Below are 9,022 nucleotides of genomic sequence, written 5' to 3' on the forward strand. Positions count from 1 at the left end.
AGCTGGTGACATATCCAACCCCCCCACCGCAGGGGCTCACAGGTGCCTCTGGGAGCTCTGGGGACAGACTCAGGCTCTGAGAAGTGGCCAGGGCTCACTCCTCCAGCCACAGAGGCAGAGAAATGATGGCAACGGGGGCCGGGAACCAGGCCATGTGACTAGGGAGGGCGACACAAACAGGCCACCTAGAACTGCCAAGCAGCTCTTCCTGGTTGAAGGCTCAAGGGTGCAAGGGGCTTGAGCAGAAAGCTTTCCCTGAGCCCTACTGTGCACCCGCACATGCTAGGTGCTTTACTGACTCGGGTCGTCCAGGATCCAGCCTCAGTTCTTCAAGGCAGCTGGCCTGGGTGGAGCTGGGCCAGAGCACTTGAAGGCCAGAGTCAGGGCCCATCCTTTTACCCACTGTGCTCTGCGGCTAAAGGCATCTCTAGCACCTCCCATCCCAGCCTGCACAGCATAGGCTTTGAGGCCCAGGCCCATCAGGCTCCTGGACTCTTGGAGCAGCCTCCACATCACAGAGAAAAAGGACAATAAAAGCTTAATAAAACCAGCAATGAATACAGAATCCGGGAACGACCAGGCTCCCACATGTGCCTGGCCTGAAGGGTCAGAAAGTTCCTGAAAACCCTCCGGCCCTGCGCGCTTTAGCCAAATCCTCTAGGCCACCCCGCCTCCCCACCCTCAGTCCCACATCCTGGCCTGGACCCGAACTCCATGAGGGGCTGGAGACTGTAGCTGTGGAGCCCAGGGGATCCATGGGGCCCAGCAGCCAGTCCGGCTCCCAGCCCCTAGATTGCTGGGTTAATAAAAAACAAAAAGATCTCACTATATATGACCAATAACCATGGCTATAAAAGCCAAATTGGATTCCTTCCTGGCTGATGAGCTCAGGGCCCTGCTCTCTCTTGGAGACCCGATTAGCAAATATGTAAAACAATTCGCCTTGAATCTCTGGCTCCAGCCAGCTCTGCCTGTGAGCTCCCAGCTCAGAAGCAAGGGATATGAAAGAAGCAGACGGGTGCTGGGACAGCAGAAGTGGCCCAGGGGCAAGGAGTGGGGACCTGCTCTGCCAGCAGCCTGCTGTGCGACCTAGAATGAGTCCCTTAGCATCTCTGGGTGGGCGGTTGTTCCACCTGCCAGATGGTTGGCAGGAAGAGTTGTTCTCCAAATCCTCTAGCAGAGGAAAGGGAGCTGGATGCCGGGAAGGTATCCCTCATCGTCCCTGTACAGGAGCTACTAGGTGCTGAGGGTGAAGCATGCAGGGTCCTGCTGTAGCAGAAACAGCTAAGTAGCCAATAGCATTGTGCAGGGTGCCACCAGCTACCCCGCGACACCGCAAGGGGACACCTGCCACTTCCTCGCTCTGGGAAGGACCTCAGGGACTGAAATCCCTCCTTCATTCCTCATCCCACCCAGCCCACGGTCTATGGCCCCAGGATGTTGCAACTCTCTTGGCCCCCATCTCCTAGAGAGATGCTGGAGGGGAAGCTGGCAGCTATGAGATAAAAAGGAGCCTAATGCGCACCCTACGCAAACCTGTGCAGGGTACCACCCTGGCCCCGCAGGGAGAACCTTAGGGTAAAGCCCTCTCCCTCTGAGAAATGGGTGAACCCGACACTCTGCAGTACTAGGAAGGCCAGTGCCAGATGAGGGAGTCAGTGCAGAGACAGCAGAGGTGGCCTCAGGCCCTGTGTCCCCAAGCCAGAGCCATTTCTCCTCCTGCCTGTGATCCTTCCATCCCAGGGGGCTGAATGATAGATAGTGCAGCTCGGCAGACACTTCCAGCTTGCAGCCCTTTTCACTTAGGATTTCTGCTCCTAGGATGATTTCCAGTTTGCAAACAAGAAAACCGAGGCTGAACAAGTCAAAGATTTATTTGAACTTGACTTGTGATAAGCTCAGTACTCTTCTCACTAGATTAGGTTTATTTGAATCTTACATGTTTGAAAACGCTCAGTCCTCCAGTCAGCCCTCCCGACTGCCACCGTACACATGAGTACACCCACCCTGGGCATTGGGCCCCGAAGCAACCTGGTCACAGCCTCGACACAGCTCTGGTGGGACCGTGGGCCCCAGGAAGGAAGGAGAGCAGGAACTAAGCAGGGGCAGCCTTTCTCATCACCCCAGGCCCGGCTCGGCTGCCTCTTCCCCATGTCCCTTCAGGAGGGGACACCCCCGGGACTCTCATTAATCCAGCCGAAGCTCCCCCTCCCCAAGCTTCTCATACCCAGGACCTCCGCTAAAGGGCAGGAGAGATCCTCAGCTTCTTCGGGGTGGGGGACACTCTCAAGACTGTGGGGCTGGGACAAGAACAAGGCTTTTCCTTTGTCAGGACTTGGGGACAGGCCATTGCCAATTCAAAGTCCTGACTTTCAAGTCCATCAGCCCCATTCATTCACAGATTTATCAATCTATCCTTCCATGCATCCACCCCATCTAACTACCCATCCTCCCATCCCTCTGATCACCTAGGCACCCATTGCATTCATTCACCCAGCCACCCACCTACTGCCTTACTTCATTCACTTGTGGGTGTTGCTATGTAAAATAAGAATTGTTGCTCTGTTCAGTCATCCTAGTCTTGATTGTGTGATATCTTGACTCTTCTTCCTGAAGGTTCTGTGAACTTTGCACCCCAGATCCATTTCAAGCTCATTAATGCCCACAAATGCCTCTTGGCTGGCATGTCTCTGTTCAGCACAGATTTCCGGCTCTGCTACTCTGGGATCATTTGCTCTGAGTCTCTGGGAGATCCTGGTGGAAAAGTCAGGCAGCCTCACAGGGAATAGCATTCAGCCTCAATGCTTGATCCCAGCCAGACCAGGAGGGGTCATCTCCCCTGCTGGCTGATAATTTTCCAAAGCCCAATTTCTTTCTGCCTTAAGTCTAAGGTCTTTCAGGTCTGGATTGCAGGGAGAAACCAAAACCAACATCCTGCCTTTGTGAGGTCTCGAGGTGATGTTTTAAAACCAGCAAATACTTTTCAACCAGGAATTTCCCACATGCAGCCACATCCACAGGGATGCAAGTCCCAGCTGTGTCTACAAGAGATGAAAAGGGGAAACATCTGGGCGGAAGCCAGAAAAGCCCTGCCAGTCTGCCAGATGCTGCCCACATCTGGACATCGGACAGATGATGATCTCTTTGGTTGCTCGCCAGTCAGGAAGAAAATGGCCAGTCCCCATCACCCTGTCACCCAGGATGGAGCCCAAGTCCTCTCATGCAAATTATTCAGATTACTGAAAGATTCAGATGCTCTTCCAGCTTCAGTGATATTCATCCTTTAAGATGCAAACCGAGTTAACATTAAGGCCAACACGTGGCGTTCATGACATTGCGGCCTTTTGATTGGGTTTGACCCCTGTCCGGCCAGCTCTTTGTCTGCGCCTCACATTCCCCAGCCTTGCGATGGGGACGAGAAAGCCGCCCCCTTGCCGGGCAGAGGGAAGGATGAAGAGTGATAATATCTCCAAGACCCTAAGCCTGGGCAGCCAACATTCAAAAGGTGTGGACCATTACTATCGCCTTTCACTAGGGGCACTCTCCACAGAGCTCCCAAGGCAAAGCACATGAGATTCCCTCCAGGGCAGCTGGGACATCCTGGAAGGACCGCTGGGCACTGCCTTCCATCCTGAGCTCTGCATAAGCTGCTTCTGCGAGAGCAGAGATCGGCACCTTCTCCTCCACGACAGGAACGGCTTCCCACTGGCAGGCGCGTGTCCTCTCTTAACAAGCTTTGGCAAAGGCTGCACTGTCCGGGTGCCAGTGTGTGTTGGACGCCTTGAGCAGATGGCAGGGCGGGACTGAGCCTTCCCCATCACAGCCCCCTTTGCCGCCAAGACACAAAGAGAAGTAGTGCACCTAACTGTAGCAGGGCCCCTGCCCATGGGAAATGCCCCTCCCAGCCCTGGGGTCACCACTTCCCTGGATCGTGTTCCTGCAGGCCCCAGAAATCACCTGGGTCCCAGTCCACTTGCAGCAGGGGACTGAGGTGAGCCACCACTTGTCAGCTATCACCGTGGCTCGTGGGGTGAGAGGCGCGGTGTCGGGAGAGGGGCTCTGCTACGATAGTGACGGAGACGTTTCCGCTTCTCCATGTCCCGCTCCTGGCACACAGCCGGGCTGCTCAGGCTGACGCTTGGATGGGAAACTAAAGAGAAGACCTTTTCTGGAAGATGAGCTTAAAGGTCCTGTCACCGTCTCCCAAGTCATCGCGCCTCAGTTCTGCCTCTCTAAGGGACCCGGATGGCACCTGAGCGTCTACGCACATCCAAATTGTTCCACTGTCCCCGCCAGCTCCCCGTTCTCAATCGCCTCGCTTGCCACACACACCAAAACCCTCACCTGACATCAGCAGCCAGTGCCAAACTGCCAGCGGCCCAGGCTGGTTCTCTGGGAAGGAAGAACCGAAGGGAGGAGGTGAGATGATGGAACCAAAGGGCCCGCGGGGCCAAAGACAGCGACACTGTCCCTAGCGGCTTCTCTCCCTGGCTCTGCGACAGACATTTCCACATTCAGAGCTTCAGGAATGCCTTCCCACCGGAGGCTGCTCCCAGACCGCTGCCCCGGCTTTCTTCCTTCCAGGATTTGGCAGAGACACAGATGCTGCTGGCGCCCAAGGCAGCGCGTGATGAGACTGGAGGCGTAATGTGAATAGGAGCTGCCCGTCGCTCCTCCACCCCCTTGGCGTTGGTTCCCTGCCTCTCCCTTCCTCGAGCCTAGGCTGAACCTGCTGGCTGGGGCTCCACCTGCCCTTTACTAGCCGTGTGACCTTGGGCAGGTGACTCCATCTCTCTAGCCTCGGTCCCGCCCATGGTGAAAAGGAATAAAAACACCCTGCCTCCTTTGGGGAGGTTGTGGAGTGATGCCAATGTCTGCTACGGTTACTGAGCATCATGGTGACTAAGTGGGGGGCCTGGGATTCATGCCAGAGGGGATGTGGAGGAGAGGACCTCAGCAGGGGCAGCGACAGCATTGGGGAGGTCAGAGGCCTCCCACCTGCACCGGTCCAGCCCCTTCACTGGCGCCAACTGGACACATGGTACACACTGGAGAAAGCACACGCTGGGATTCTGAGCCCCAACTCCGGCCCCAACACGCTGTGTGATGCTGGCCAACTCACTCGGCCTCTCTGAATGATCTCCCCATCTGCAGAAGCATCTCATAGCTCTGACGCCATCAGAGTTATATTTCAAGGTTCACAATGAGGGGCCCCAGGAGACAGGCGAGGCTCTCAGGGTGGAGGGCAGAGCTTGAGATGCAGAGGTGAGGTGCCTGGGCCCAGCCATGGAGAGACAAACTCGGGTGACAGCACCATTCCTCAAACTTCTCTGGCAGAGGAGTGAGCATCCTTTAAATAATGTCACATAATGGTTTCCTGACGCAAAACAAACAAACAGCTAGAAACAAAGCAGGGTACTAGGCAAAAGGGGGGCTTTTGCTTCAATCAGCTGTGTGACCTCAGGCAAGTGTCTTCCCTCCTCTGAACCCTGTTTTCCCACGCACTCCACGAGGGTGACCATTCTTATGCCATTGCATAGGCTGCAAGGCACAAGTGAGTGAGTGCCTAGCACACAACACACGGTAGGTGCTCAACCACGAGGAAGGGGACGGAGGCCATCAGCCTTCCCACAGAGCTTGGACCAATGCAGACCGGTATTCGCCACCCTGGGGCCACAGCTATCTGGTCTCCTGGTGGCCCGGCAGGGAATGAGCTCACTGGGGAGACTCTGCTGCCTTCCGGACTGGTCCTGGCAGCGGCGTCCCTGCCTCTGGCCTTTGTCAAGCAACTGGAGCGTGAGCTGCACTGTCTGCCCGCGAGACGCGGCTTGTGGAAGCCGTGCGTACCTGTGCCCGGGCGCACCGTTCTATTTCGGGCCGACACTGCTCTCTTTATTTCTTTTCCCTGGGTCCCGGCGCTTTGGGATCCAGCTTGGAAGGGTGTTTTGACAGACTTTGACACCTCTCCTGGCTCCTCTGGCAGGAGATATGCTTTTTTGTGGGGGGAGTGGGGAGGAGGACTCCAAATGGCAAAGCCCTCCTCCTTGCCTAGAAGGACAGACGGTCGGACCCTGCTGCCTCACTGACAGCACCTGCTTCTCCACATTTGGGTAAGGGGAGGGTACAAATGGGTGCAGGTGAGGAAACCACTTTAAAGAGGGGGAAGGGAGCCAAATCACTGAGCTTTCCATTAAAACAATGGTAACGTCATCATCTGTGCCCATAATAGTATTGTCACTATGGACCACAACCGCCGTCATCACCACCACCAATTTTGGGGTGCCTATTGTCACGATGGGCTGGCGATTCCCTTCAGGAAACCACCTCTGCTCTTGGCATCTCACTTTGCTGGTCTGCAGAGGCCACCTGTGCCGCCCCCAGGTCGTGAGGCAGTGAGAAGAAGCCAATAGGCCAAACTGCGGTCAGAGTTGTCTTCTCCCCTAGCACGGATCCCCTGCCCATGTGCAGTCTGCTTGGCCGAGCCTTAGGGGCTTGCGCGGATTGCTAAGGCCCTTCCCCCTAATCTGCTCTCTGTCAGTCCTTCTCTGGGGCCATGTCTAGCCAGCTGAGTCTGTCCTTCTCTCAGACAACCTCATCTGCCTTTGAATGACCAGGCACAGTGAAGCGGCTGGAGAGACCAGGAAGCATGTCTAAACTGTCAGAGGAAAGGGCTTAAGTCGTGACCCTAAGGACCTGGGACTCCAGAGATCTGAGTTTAAGTCTCCACTCCTCATTCATTCCTTACTACCAAGCAGCTACCAGTGGAGTCGGTGGTTCAGGCAGAAGACACTGGCTACCTCCATGGAGACTGCACTGCAGCAGTGTAACCCTAGGAAAATTATTCAACATTTCTGGTCCTTTTAAGAAAATCATCTGAACAACCCTCACGTAGGATTCAGGATGCCTCTAGCAGAGAAGGGTTCTCTAAGGGAAATGGTAGGTACCATAACCTGCAGGGTTACAACCGTGATCTTCAGCCCCGCCCCCGCAAAAAACTCACTAGAGTCAACGTTTCAGATTATTGGGGTCCAAAAGAGACCTCACAGGTCCACTCAGCCAGGCCTGTCCTTTTACACACAAGAAAGGGAAGTAGTCTGCCCAAGGGTGCACTGGAAACCTGTGGTCCTTCCCCTACCAGGACAATGCCTCTTTCTACCTGTGTTCTGGACTTCAGGGCAACAGCAGCAGAGTGTCAAAGGCCAAGCCATGGCATGGGCACCAGATTCTTCAAAGGGCCACATCTCCCAGGGCTGGGGCTTGCGGTGTCCCACAACCCTCTTCCTCCAGTTCCAGGTCCCTTGGAGAGACTGTGGGGCTCTGGGGCATCCAGCCCCAGAAGATTCCCTGGGAAGGGAGGCCGAAGCTGCTGAGGCCATGTGCCAGGAAGGGTCAGAGTGCCAGAGACAGGAATGAAGCTGTCAAGTCTGCAGCCAAACAGGCAAGTAGGGAAGAATGAAGTCAGCTGCCCTGGGCTCAGATGCGCTAGCATCAGGGTGAAGAAGGCCAGATACAGGCTAAGGGAAACTGGGGACAGAAGAGATGGGAGAGGACAGAAGAACTGGAGAGGTAGACCAGAAAGACCACGCAAAGGGGAGAAGGATGAAAGACACCTGGGTGGGGGGACAGCAGGGAAATGGAGATAGCCCAAGCAAAGGATGCAGACCCTGGTGGGAGGAGATGTGTCCAGAATGGGTTTGAGTCGTAGACATAGGGGCAGGGAGCCGGGCAAAATGAGCCTCAAACAGGACGAGACAGGCGCCTGCCTGCCATGCTGGGCGCCTGCCCTGAGCTGCTTGGAGCCAGTCTCCTCCCTCCTTCGGGCAGATGCCTTGGAGGAGCTCTTTCCTGGGCGTCTGTCTGGCTGCTTGTCCCTTAGGAGTAGGACTCTGTGCGTGCGCGTGCACGCACGCGCGCGTGTTCACACGAGTGCACACGTGTGCCTATGCCCTGAAACCTGAGTGTTCTGAGTCGTGGGAATCGGGGGAGTGCTCTAGAGTCTGGGGCTTCCTTGGTGTGTCTGGGCAGCAGCCTCAGGAGGACCTGGCATGAGATGCTTCCCGGGTCCGTCCATTGGGAAGATCTGTGTGTGTCTGTGAGCCAGGGAATCTGGGGTCTGTGCGCCTGCGGGCGGTGGGTGGGTGTGTATTTTGCGCGAGTGGACTATGAATATGTGTGTGGAATGTTTGCGAGTGTCTGTAGATGGGGTACGCGCGCGCACGTAGATGGATGTGAGTACGCGTGCACTGTAGGTCTGTGTGTGCTTGGGTCGCTTGGCGCCAGCACCACCCGCTCTGCGCTGAGGCGGCTCCATGATCTCTTCGCGGTGCTGACCCAACGCACAGTGGCTGGGGACCTGGGCCAAGCCTCAGAGGGGATCGCGGGAAGCTGGCGCCGGGCGGAGGAGCAGAGAGTGTACGCCAGGCCAAGAAGGCGCCTTCCTAGCCGTCTGCGGGCCTCCCCGGGGGAGTTGGGAAAAGTTCTCCCAGAGGCAGCACTGGCGCTCGGGACAGCGCGGCCCTTGCTGGGATTCATCTCCCAACCCTGGACGCCGCCGCTTCCATCCCACCTTCACCCCATCGCGTTCTCGGCAGGGCCTGAGGACCCTCCTGAGCTCAGCTTCTGTCGCCTGCCGGGGTCCCAGAGCTCCCGCGCGCTCAGCAGGCTGTACCAGCAGCCAGGTCCATTGGGCCGCAGAACCCAGGAAATGTCCCGCAGAAAGCACGAACGTGCTAGGGTAGGAGCTGGTGGAGAAGGGAATCATTAACCTTTCCCGTCCCCTCCCTCCGCTCAAGCGGGCCGACAGCCCTCGGGGGACGATTCAGACTGGCGCTCAACTTTTAAGGATCTAGACGTCCAACCGCCCAGATCTGCGGGGGGCGGGGCGGGGATCGGAAGCCTGGCGGTTTCGGGGCATCAAAGTCGCCCGGGCACAACGAAGCTGCTCTGACCCCGCCGGGAGTTGGCGCGAGCTGGGGCCCGACCCGGGGGGCCAAGCTAAGGGCTCTGACACCCGCGAAGCTCC

General features: G+C 56.8%; 1 protein-coding gene across 3 annotated transcripts in view; it reads right to left on the reverse strand.

Annotated features, from left to right (window-relative positions):
* Disp3 (dispatched RND transporter family member 3) overlaps positions 1 to 9,022 on the reverse strand; it is a 43,842-nt gene that overhangs the window by 34,263 nt on the left and 557 nt on the right. The window contains exon 1 of one of the 3 annotated variants that reach the window (XM_010628127.2): positions 4,345 to 8,885. The exons of the other annotated variants lie outside the window; for them this stretch is intronic. The gene's annotated coding sequence lies outside the window, so the exon portion shown is untranslated. Of the gene's footprint in view, positions 1 to 4,344; positions 8,886 to 9,022 lie in introns of those variants that run through there. 3 annotated transcript variants of the gene reach the window in all.

This window comes from Fukomys damarensis, unplaced genomic scaffold (genome assembly GCF_012274545.1).
Source record: "Fukomys damarensis isolate Sample0158 unplaced genomic scaffold, DMR_v1.0_HiC HiC_scaffold_23, whole genome shotgun sequence".
NCBI lineage: Eukaryota > Metazoa > Chordata > Mammalia > Rodentia > Bathyergidae > Fukomys > Fukomys damarensis.